This window comes from Physella acuta, unplaced genomic scaffold (genome assembly GCF_028476545.2).
Source record: "Physella acuta isolate Inbredline_101_S28 unplaced genomic scaffold, ASM2847654v3 ptg000133l, whole genome shotgun sequence".
Lineage (NCBI taxonomy): Eukaryota > Metazoa > Mollusca > Gastropoda > Physidae > Physella > Physella acuta.
In genome coordinates this window covers 431,941-445,058 of record NW_026731652.1, presented here as the reverse complement: position 1 = coordinate 445,058, position 13,118 = coordinate 431,941, and the positions used below count along the sequence as shown (strand labels likewise).

General features: G+C 34.0%; 1 long non-coding RNA gene across 1 annotated transcript; it reads left to right on the top strand.

Moving 5' to 3' along the window:
• Positions 1 to 4,142: 4,142 nt before the first annotated feature.
• Positions 4,143 to 5,915, top strand: LOC131935182 (uncharacterized). Its single transcript, XR_009385907.1, has 4 exons — positions 4,143 to 4,166; positions 4,767 to 4,879; positions 5,166 to 5,223; positions 5,462 to 5,915. It is a non-coding gene; the product is annotated as an uncharacterized LOC131935182 (long non-coding RNA).
• Positions 5,916 to 13,118: the final 7,203 nt, after the last annotated feature.

The following is a 13,118-nucleotide window of genomic DNA, read 5'->3' as shown; positions in this document are numbered from 1 at the left end:
ATAAATGTCACTAGACTTTTTACTTTCTCGTATATACGTAGTATAGAGAAAGTATTGTAATCGTGCAAAAAAAAAAAAAATCGAGATTTTTACAGATCTCGACGTTTTACACCTCACTGATACGGAAAAACATAATTTTGCAATCTTGTCCGTATGTCTGTGTGTGTGTGTGTCTGTCTGTGTGTGTGTCTGTCCGTGTGTAAACACGATAACTTGAGTACCGTTACAGCTAGGTTGATGAAATTTCATATATAAGTATTTTATCAAAATCGTAGATCCGTATCAACTTTTGAGCGATTTCCGATAACCGGAAGTGGTACTTTTCCTACTTTGAATTTTTTAAAAGCCTATAACTTGAGTACTATTTCAGATAGATAAATGAAATTTCACATGTAAGTAAAAGATCTAATCCTCTACATTCTGTTAAATTTTGAGTAATTTCCGTTGACTGGAAGTAGTAATTTACGCTACTTCCGATTTCTCAAAAAACTAATGTAAATTTTAAAAGTACTAATAATATTGCGCACTATTATGCGCTTTTTTATTGGGCGTTCACTTGGTGTGCAATTAATTTGTCTACGAGATTTTATTCTATTTTTAAAACTTTAAGTATTTAAAATGGATTAAAAATCATGTCTATAGCCCGAGTTCCCATCCCCTGTTATTTTATATAAGAATATTCGAGAAAGTTTAGGGGAGATCACTCCCGGTTTATTTAATTAACTTGTTTATTAAGATTATTAGTATTTGTGCAAGGAGCTGGAGAGCCGCATCTTGATATCAAAAGAGCCGCATGCGGCTCGCGAGCCGCAGGTTGCCGACCCCTGCCCTAGAATACAAGCTTTAATTAGTATCTAAATCTTTTTGAATAGCCAGATCTCGACAATGTTAAGGGTTAAACAAAACAGCTAAATGCATACATATTCATGTGGAGATAGCGACTCACGATAGATCACTGTAAGTAGCCTAGATCATGTGGTTTGACCATTGAGTCCAGGTACTGTTAGGACTTACATACGCGGGTTAAAGCCAAAAATTTTTATTTAAATATTTAAATACGTATTATTTAAACATTTATTGATTTCAAAATCAATAATCGATTCTTAAATTTTTCGTGTAATTATATTGCTAGTTTTATAAATAAATTGGAAATAGATTATAGGAATGGCTTGATTTGCCTATATTTAGCAAAACTTATCGTAGAAAATTTAAAGCAGCTTTAAATGTTCTACCGCTGAGTAAGAAACAAAAGATGAACATTATGTGCCTAAAATAAAACGGGAGTGATCTCCCCTAAACTTTCTCTTATACTCTTGTATAACGATAGGTAGGAATGGCACTAACAGTACGATCGAGCTATAGAAATATAGAAGTTTGTGACGACTCCCCTCGTTTTTTAGGAAACAGTTCAAGGTGAAACGTTCTTAGAATATGCTTCATGAGAATCTAATATATATATATATTTTTTTTCTCTCTTTTTTTTTTTCTTTTTTTTTTTTGCCTCAGACATATAATTTACAGCGTCAGTTGTGTGTGTTCGCTTTAGTATTACAGTTTTCATCACCGGCTTGTGAGGACTGACACAGATTTACAATAGTATGAGAATCTAATATATAAAGCTCAAATGTACTTAGTGTTTCTGTATGTTTGTGGAATACATGTAAATAGTAAAAAAACTCGACTTGATCCCCATTGTATAATATCTTTTAAGTGTTGATTTTTGTACTAAAATCTAAATTGATGATTTTAAAAACTCAATATTGATAATTTTCAGATTAAGTTTTCATTTTACAGCTTATCTTTTTAATTGACGTAATGTGCAAAAGTTAAAATGAAAATAAATTTATTAGCCTTTACAAAACGTATTATTTTGTTTGAAAATATTAAACTTATTAAGCCCCTTTGTACCAATTACTTCAATTGCTTACAACAAAAAAAAATTACTGAAAAAAATGTACCAAAAAAAAACTGAATGTTCTGTTTACTAATTATTCTTTTAGTTCAATTTAAGTTTAGAAGACGCTCTTAAATGTCCTCTATGTTTACTTTAATGTTTCCATTTGCGTTATTGTTTGCGTTTGGATTTTGGTTTTGGTTCTGGTTTGTTGTGGTTACGGAAAAGATTAAAATTAGAGTTAGGTTTAGGGTCATGTGTTATTTTCTCAAACATCCATTTTTAACTATATATATATATATATATATATATATATATATATATATATATATATATATATATATATATATATATATATATATATATATATATATATAAAATTTTAAAATTATTTCATAAATCCGGGCAATGGTGGGTGTATGCTGCTTAATTAATATACAAGTCACGGCCCTTTACAGATACCTTTTTCACAGAGGCCAGTGCACGGCCTAGCCGAGACGGCTTGTACACTGTATGAGAGAGTAGAAAGGGAGCTAAACATTATTATTTATATTTGTAATTCATAAAGATTATTTTTGTGTATATTACATTGTGTTAAGGATCCATATCATTTTAACTGACTGAACGGGGCTTTCTGTGTGTACTTTGAGGGGTAATTTAGGTCCATATTTTGCTCTTAAAATATATTTATTATAGCAAACTTTTAAATACAAACCATTTGGTTTAAGAGTTTGTGTGCATATTTTAAATAAATCGCATCACTTGATAATCGCTAACATCAAGATGATTACTGGTACAATTATGAAACTTTTAACAACAATAATGTAACTCCACATTACATAGGACAAAAATACAGTCCCTTATACACACAATGCTTACAAATATTAGAAAGCAACGAAATAATTTAACACGAAATTTTTTTTAAAATTCACAAAAAGTTAGTACAAAAACTCTCATCCCCATTATACAACAAAATCCAATGGTGTAGGAAATACACTATAACAGACACAACAGAAACTTTCATGAACCTTCACCTTAAAACAGAAGCTATGGAAATAACATACAGACTCATCCTAATAAATAAAAGACCATGTGCGCACTTTTCTCTCTCTCTCTCTCTCTCTCTCTCTCTCTCTCTCTCTCTCTCTCTCTCTCTCTCCACCCCATGCGAATGGCTATCTCTGTTTTTGTCAATGATCAGATCACTGAGTAACTAATAGATATACCCGCACTTCCTGTGTGGATCAGCCGACTAACTCAATGATAATTGCTCCGTCTCTAAGCAGTTTGAATCTATAAATAGAATAACAAAAGGAAGGAAACGAAATTTTAAACTGATTTCCGCCATTACAAAAATAACATGAAACCTACAGTTCACGACACATCTCATAGGAATTTAAAATAAATATTAGGCCTATAGGTTTAATACATATTGCATAGAATATAGAAATTTAGATCTAGTCTTCTGGTTAGTAGTTATTTCATGTTTATTAGAATATAGTCTAGAATCTAATCATACGGCTGCATAAAAAGAAAGTTTGAAGGAAATAGAATAGGAATCTAGAGAAGCGGAGGTAAGAAGGTTAAATTAGTAATTTACATGATTTTTATTGTAGTTTCACTGTTTGTTAGGCCCAATTATTAAATCTTTAGATCAGAGGTCCAGCTTGATCATGTGTGGTATCTATTGTGGTGCATTGGAATGAAAATCCCACATACTTAAATATAGAATCTAGTAGGCCTATACTATAACTGTACTGCCCTATACTTTAAATTTGTTGCCACAAGAAAAAAGCCTATTTACTATTAGGCCTATTAGTTAGGCCTATAATTTAATTAAATTGAAATATTTGATTATTTTATAGTTTATAGTGAATGCATGCTAATGAGCATTATTCAAGCTGCTGTTATATTTAGGCTCATAGGCCTATATACTCTATAGCTTAGGCTATATACTGTAGACTATATTATATTATATACCAATATTGTGCATAAAACTTAAAGCATGTAAGCATACACAATAATAATTATCATTAGACCTATAGTAACTTAGACTCGTACTATTTAGTACTACTTTAATAGTACCTTTAAACTATTAGGCATAATGAAATAATGATTAATGATTTCAGTGTTTTCCGCACTCAAGGGAATGAGGTTGCAGGGAACTTAGAGACTAATCTTTGCCAACATACTGGATTTCTGATGATGACAATAGCAGCAGATAGTATGCGGCTCAGTTAATACTAAAAACAATGGATTTTACTAATTAGTGGTAAGCTCTTTTTTAAAATAATATATTATAACATGGTATCGCAAAGGTTCAGGTTGTCCAATAAATGGTAATTAGAGTCAGGTTTAGGACTTTAGTTTAATGCTTGGTTAGTAATATGTATCAAGTTGGGAAAGACATAGACATGGAAATACATAGAATTTAATGTGTTCATTCGCAAACGTTACTATTTAAATTTTTGTAGGGCTGCTATTTATTGCTGAATAATAAAATCACTATACTTATCCACTATATTATGTTTAAATAAAGTGAGTTTAGATCAGTCGAGTAAATAAATTTAATAGCAAGACATAGCTAAAATTTACAATGAATATATATATATATATATATATATATATATATATATATATATATATATATATATATATATATATATATATATATATATATATATATATATATATATAATTTGATTGCTATTTTATAAAAGTATGTAAATCACAGACCAAACATTACTTTGTATTGTGTCTACAACTTAACGAAAAATGCTACTACTTTGATGGATTGCACTAAATAGGGGTTAGCTTTAATTTAATAATTTGTGAGATATTCTTGCTAATCTATGTGTATATTGCTTTTCAGGACTATGAGTGTGTGTTTGGCCATCCAGATTTCATAACTACAACTGATGTTCAATTACAAGGGATATTAATCAGTCTCCGTGGACTATACACTGTGCCTAGTTTCATCCTCAGGTAACTGTACTATAGGCATAACCCATTTTTTAAAGTAATTATTATAGCAAGAGATAGCATTGTATGTTATAATAAATATAATGGATTTTAATCCAAAATATTTTATTAATTATTGTCTTTTTTTAAATTCTAATAAATCAGTGAGTGTACAACATAGAGGGTATTATATTTGAATGATAATTGAAACACATATTGTTATAGAGCTCAAAACTATGTACTTATCTAATATAATTAATATACTTAAACAGTTTTATTGAAGCATATTATTTCATATTTTACCACACAGAGACTGATGTGTAAGCTTAAAGTAAAGACATCAAATCAAAGTATCAGCCATCAAGAGGGTAAATATTGATAGTCTACTTCATTAATCTTCAATATGAATGAACACAATTTTAAATCTATAATCTTTGCTGATAATGTTTGTTTCTTGTTATTCATCATGTTCAGTGCTTTATCTTTTCAAAGTAATTAGTTATAGTAAAGAAATATTAGAGATAGTAATATAAATTTGTAATTTATTTTTCTTGCAAGTTCCACAAAAGAAAGTATCAAAATATTTTGCCTTTATTTCATTTACAGAAAAACATTCAAAATCTTATTGTGATACACAAGTCAAGCAAGTCTGACCAGCATTTTGATACAGGCCAAGAAAAAGCTGGATACTTGATTGGAAGGGTCGCACAAAAAACATGGGTTATCACTAGGGAAACAAGCTCGCAATACAGTTCACTGTTAGGACAGCAAGCCAAATACTTCTAAACTTATTTGAATCATTTTTGCTGTTTATTATAATTCATCCAATTGTCTTATTAAATATATAATTTTATATATATACACAATTCCTAATATAGAATTTCTAAAAATGTTTTATTATAATATTTAAAAATGAAACAAACATGTTCCCAGAACACAGCCACATAATGTCAACATGTTCCCAGAACACAGCCACATAATGTCAACATGTTCCCAGAACACAGCCACATAATGTCAACATGTTCCCAGAACACAGCCACATAATGTCAACATGTTCCCAGAACACAGCCACATAATGTCAACATGTTCCCAGAACACAGCCACATAATGTCAACATGTTCCCAGAACACACAAAATGGCTACATGTTCCCAGAACACAGCCACATAATGTCAACATGTTCCCAGAACACAGCCACATAATGTCAACATGTTCCCAGAACACAGCCACATAATGTCAACATGTTCCCAGAACACACAAAATGGCAACATGTTCCCAGAACACAGCCACATAATGTCAACATGTTCCCAGAACACACAAAATGTCAACATGTTCCCAGAACACATAAAATGTCATTATGTGCCCAGAACACTCAAAATGGCAACATGTTCCCAGAACACACAAAATGGCAACATGTGCCGAGAGCACAAAAAATGACAACATGTGCCGAGAACAATGCCCCTTACAGATGACATGTTCCCAGAACACAGCCCGTAGTTGGTCTGCCATAAAAAGTTAACAATACTTTACTTTTTCCTTAACAATTTTACAAGCAGGTAATAAAGCCATAAATCTTTACTGTGGATATAGCCAATAAATAGGGTAACCTTCACTATATGCAATTTGTAGTTTTCAATGCCTGTCCCATGCATATTATTTAGCCTATTGTTTTGGGTCTTGCTTCATTTACTCAATAAATTATATAGGCATGAGAATTTTCATTTTAATCTGCAAAAGCTACATTCTGTACATTATTATTTTCAAACTACATCATATATTTTTCTCTTCTCTGATAAAAAATATTCCTCATATTGTTTGTGTCAAGTATTTTATTTTTATCTATGCAATGCTATATTCTTATTTTATAATAATTACTTTTATACAAATTCTTTTGAAAACTGTTCTTTATTGATTTGTATCATTTTCTTTATTTCTGAAAAATAAAACTTTGTTTGGGAATCCTTTTTTTGTTTCTGTACAAATTAATAAATATAAATACCTACCAGGCTTAATATCCAGCAACATTAAACAATTAAGTAGGGCCTATTGTTAGTAATGGTAAATTATATACTAGTTAATGTGATTTCAACTGTGTCAATGTTGCTACCAACTCCAATAATTAAAACTGAAGCCATTTACTATGAAGTAAAACTTGGGTGTAATCCAAATCCACCCAGTTGCCGGGGGCAAGGTACCAAACATGATGTCCAGTAGAGGGTTAAGAAAGTATCATTATCACTATTAAACCCCTCCTCGCCTACGCCATTGCTTGTATGCATATGGACGTTATCGGAATTTACTGTATTGCTTATAAGTCAAAAATGCGAAAAAGACACGTTTAACATTACTAGTTTGAATAATAACATTCATGTTAGCCGAAACACGTGTATTCTAAAGTTGTTTAAATTCATTTTATTGTTCATTACGATTATGATGTCGTAAAATATAGGCCTATTTAAAAAAAGCATAACTAAAAAGTGTTTAAACGCATTTTCTTCTTAGAAAAGCCGCACATGCATGATATCATTAACATTACGGCAAATCAAACCCTTGAAGAAGCCCCATCAACCATTCAATTATTACGATGGGCAACAAATAAAACGCCCGCATCAAGGTACAGTCCTTATGCTATCGACATTAGCTCAACCCCGGCAACTAACGTGTCCCAAAATCAAGAATTGAAATCTTGACCCATTATTCTGATTAATTAGTGGTTAAACATCTTTAGGCATCTGAAAACGTTAGTTTTTAATCTATTGTACTAAAAAAGGAACAACATAAAGCTTTATGCCGCCTTAAAAACCCAATCCCATGTTACGCAAGGCGTCGATAGAGAAAGAATAAGGCTTTGAGTCAGAACAGGCAAGGGCTTAGATAACTGCCAAAATCTGTAGACCTCACAAGTCTAGACGATATATTTGTGCCTCTGTTTTTAGACTTTCAGAACAAATGCATGTGATGTGGTCAGTAGGTACATAAAAGAGAAAAGTAGTTTTAATCTAGAGACTTCAAACATTTCTGAAGGACCGAATTTGAACTTGTAGGCCGTGGTGTCGATGCCAAAGTTTAGCGTCGTCCGCAAAGATAAGCTATCGTTATATCATCTCTATGCCCATATTGTGACAGATATTTACAAATGTGTCTAATATAGGACAGAATACATAGCTACTCAACAGAGATAAGCGCAATCACTTGTCCACGACTTAAGAAACCACTGTACTGCAAAACCCACCTAAATGGAAAATGTCTTAAATGTGTGTTTTAATACAAATGTGTACCTCGTCGCGAGTTAGGACCTGTAGGTAGTCTGTTACTACTCTATATCTAAAAACAATAAAAAGATAACGTGAATTTTATTTGTTCAATTTCTTGGTTAACTGTATTTGTTGCATCTTGTTCAATTTTGTTAATATTGATTAACCTAAAGGGTTCAAACGTAACAAAGAAAATTGTGACTAAGTTTCCGGGTGCGGGTATGCGGACACTAGTTAAAGTAGGCCCTATATATCTATTTATATTTATAGAAATGAAAGTATGTTTATCTGTTTGTCCAATATGAATTACTACATCTTTTTCATCGGATCGCCATAAAACTTTGTGAACAGAGTTTTTTCCAGGAATCTATTCGGAGGGAGGGGGGGGGGGAAGCAGAGCCCCCCCCCCACCCCCGAAGAAAGTCTATCGAACCCCCCCCCCCCACCCCCGAACGAAACGGAATTTATATAGAAAAAATACTTTTAACAGTGTCCGCACGCCCCCCCCCCCCCCCGGAAAGATTTCGCCAGGGCGGCACCCTAGCAGGAAGCAGAAGCGTAGCAACCTATTCCGGCAGCCGGGGCGAACTATCAATTATGTGCCAACCCTATTCAAACGCTGGCAAAAAGGCGACCATCCCTACATACGCTCCCCTATATAAAATAATTGAGGATATCAGCCATGTATAAATCTGTTTTCTTAAATTTTACTGAAGAATGAGGATTTTTAAAAAAACTGTCTACCCCTTTTGGCGCCCCATTCGATCTGGGGTCTCTGACAGGAAGCAATGCAATTTTTCTCCATAAAAATAAAAGCCAGATGCCATTTGACACTGTTCGTACGAGAGTCATAAAATTTTGGGTAGTTGGTGAAAAGGGTTTCGATAACGAAAAAAATTCTTAAGTGTGGCACCCTGGGAGGGTTCGATTTTTCTAATTATACGATTATGAGCTCAGAATCCAGAGGGGAATCCAGAGGGGCTATCTCATCAATTGCGGTCATAGGTAATACTAGATTCAGCAGAGGCGCAGCGAGGGGGGCGGGGGTACATATGTCCCCGGGCGCCAACCCTAGGGGCGCCAAAATGGTTGGAAAAATTTAAAAGCTCATTTTAGCTATAGTTTTGCATTATAAATATTTAAAAAATACGGGGAGGGGGCGCCAAATTGAAAGTTTGTCTCCGGCGGGAGGGGGGGGCGCCAAATTGAAAATTTGTCCCCAGGCGCCAGAAATGGTGCTACGCCTCTGAGATTCAGTGATAAAACTACACCAGGTTCATCCGCCAGCTCCCCGGCGGTTGAGTGGCCCAGAGCGGCCAAGACCCATCTCGGGCGACACTACGGTTTAGATGGGCTACTATAAATGTTCACTAAGTAGAATAATGAGCGCCCGCAGGCGCCCTGGCAGTTGGCGACAGCGAGCGCCCCGGGCTCTACAGAGAGTGCCTCCTTAAAGAGCACCCTACAATAGGGACACGGTGGCACACGACATTTTATAATTAAACCGAATTAGGGGCGCCCCTGCGGAAATATAACCAGTGGCTCACTGGAGCGCCAAGGGACGCGTCTCTAACACATGGGCGGTCGCCAATGTGTGTTCTACCTCACTATTACAGAGGTTGATTAACGTACACTCAAGGCTTTCATACAGTGAGCCTTGGTGCGTCTAGGCGGCAGTGTGGACAAACCCGCGCCCCAAAAACGAATATGTGGGTTTGTTTGTTTAAGCATTATAAAAGATTTCATTCGTTTGTCATTCAAATTTGAAAAGTTAATGCTAATACCCCTGTGGTGGTTTCTACGAAAAAAAAATCGATTTGGTGGCGCCCTGGCAGGGTTCCATTTAGCTCCCCGGGTTTTCCCGTGAGTACTATGGTACCTTTGTTCGTTTTAATAATTGCGAAACGCTATGAATATGATGGGCTACTATAATCGCTCACTATACCGAGTGAGGCGCCTTCCTACCTACGCTCACCTACCTACATACCTAACTCCCTGCCTACGTACCTACCTATCTACTAACCTGCCTGCGCTGCTGCCTGCCTACCTACTTTCCTACCTACCGTTATTCCTGCCAAACTGCTTTCCTTCCACCCCGCCTGTCTACACACCTCACATCCTACTTACACACACATATCTTCGTATGTATATATGTATGTGTTAGTGTGCTCTAGGACTATGTATTTTTACATTTTTGTTGTTACGTAGAACTATTCAGTATAAAGGAGTTTCCTTTTTTTTGACGTTGTAACTGCCGCTAAAATATTCTTTTTTGTATGTGTGCATAAAATAGTGTAGGTTTATTAACAAAAGTAAATTTTAGTATGTATTTAAGTGTATAGTATATAATCATTTTCGTCAAGCCAATGTGTTCATAATCTTAAATTTAAAAACCCATGAAACTCGATAGCCAAAGATTTAGAATGAGAATAATTGCTATTTAACCAGTAACACCTATTCTAATTATTGTAATAATATTTTTTTTAAATAAATATACACAGAGATAGATTGTTTTCTTATATAATTTATTTAAAAAGTCAACTGTATTTCATAACGAAAATTAACACAAAATACATTCGAATAGAAACTGTCAAGGGAGACTACTCTAATATTTGTAGGAATAATAGTTTTTATTTAGAGTTTTTTTTTATTATTAGAAGAAAAGTTAATCATGTAGGTTCTATAAAAGATTACCTTGCATTTAAAAAAAAAGATATTCGATAGGTTTAGAATGAGAAATAGTCAAAATTATTTATTATATTCATTAGTTGTTTTTTTTAATAATATAGTACAAAGACCTGTTTTAATTATTTTTTAAAAATCTTATTTTAATTAATAAATTATAAATGAAGATCGAGGATCTATATTTTTTTAAAAATAGTTTAACTGTCCCTAAACAATTGTATCAATCGCTGAGAAATTAAGAATTAATAATTACGTTTAACCCTTTATTAATTAAACGAGTTGAATTATTTCCGTTTTGATAAACTCTCTCTCTCTCTTTATAACTACTAACGCTTTATCATTGAGTTTCTTAAGAGAAAAATACAGGAGAGCGGTAGTTATCATTGACTCTGTCATTGATAATTTCATTGAGTCTTTCATAGAAAATAGTGTTTGATCGGCTGCTCTCTCTCTCTCTCTCTCTCTCTCTCTCTCTCTCTGCCCGCAAAATATTTTCGCAGTATGTCACATCAGAATCTTCAGCGATATATGGAGAACTTGATACGGACTTTTGTTGAAAATAATATGGTAGATGTTTTAAATGTATAAACAAAGTTTTATTTAAAAATAAAAATAAATAAAGACATATTCGAATGTAGAAAAACAGTTTTAATTATGCAACCGGAAAAGTGTTTTTATTTGGGACAAGAACGCCGAAATCTATGACGTCACATGTCATATGTTTGAAGTACGGAAAGTACACAAAACCAATGGCGTCATATTCCAATTTTAGAATACGAAGAAATGAACTATTTCATTAAAATTTGATTTAGATCTATAGATTTACTTATTGAGACGTAATTTATGAAATGTATGCAATCGGCCAAAACCAATACAAATTAGTTTAAAAAACAACATAAATACCATTGAAAAGCCGGGTTTTTAACGGAGTCATTTAAGTCTTTTAATCAATGTGTGCAATTAATATGGTGTTATGTTGACTAATTATGTATATCATTTGGTTTTATTTTTTCTAATAGGTAGCCTATGTTATTTTAAATGTGTCTGACTTTTAGCTATTTAGTTATTTCCTTGCTTTGTCACTAATATCGTTAAACCTGAAGTAAAGCACTTTGCGTTTTGACCAATAACTATTTTATAAAATATTCTTCTAAAAATGTATACCATTAAAAATATATAGACCGATAATTCACGTGTAACGGGTACCAACGGCTAGTTTATAATAAAACACAAATAACATAAATCAGAAACTCATATGCCCGCTATGCAGACAAAATACAATAGAAACAGAAACACATCTTTTTAGAATGTCCTACCATCCAGACTATGAAAACGACCTTAAGGACCAAAATATTTGAAAAAAAAATATTTGCAACGTGGACGTAGATGTAACTTTAAATGAATTCCCAAAACACAAAGATAGGACCGATTTAGAAGAAAAAGCAAGAACGGTTTGAAGTTTTTCACCAACACGTACTTACTATTTATTACCTCCCTGTATATACATTGCATATAAAATGTTTTAAATGGCCCTCTATACTTTTTGTGTATATACATTTTGTGTATAAGTTTTATGTGCATAAGCTTTGTTTCTAAAGTTAAAACTAACAAAAATTAAAATGATCGTTTATTATGTGGACGTGTTTGAAAACCACGAAGGAAATACGGTTACATTGGTTCTTGAGTGTTCTTATACACACTGAAGACTCTCATTAACTTCATAAAACACAGGCAGCATTCTTTTTTTGTGTGGTTTAATCCAAACTATGGGATCACTTCACTGCGAGTAGACGGAAGTCTAGAGTCGGTTAGTTTGTCATTTGAGGGGGGACGGGATGGCATGGGACAGGCACGGTGCCCCAGGGGGTATCACGCCTGTATTGCTGTACGGGGGGGGGGGGGGGGTGGACGCAGAGGGGGGGGGGGTCTAGGTATTATGGCGGGGCATCAAGCCTGTAATGTTGGATGGGGGGGGGGGGTGGATCTATGTCTGATGGCGGGCATCAAGCCTCTGTATGGGGGGGGGGAGATGAGGTCTAAGTTTGATGGTGGTTATCCCGTGGGTCGCTTCTGTGTTCAGCGTTTACACAATGTGTGAGAAAAAAATCAATCATATTCACAGGGTCAGAGCAGGGGGGGGTGTGTAGTAGCGCAGGGTGTCGCTAGGGTACAATTCATCTATCAAATTGTGTTTGTGCTCGTATAAAAGAGTCATTAGTGCTATTAGACGCTGCTGTTGTTGTACCAGTGTATTGCGTCGTACCAAGTGACGAGTGTTGTTTTATAAGGCGGCATAGTGGTCATTTCTAGGAATGTGTAATGTATT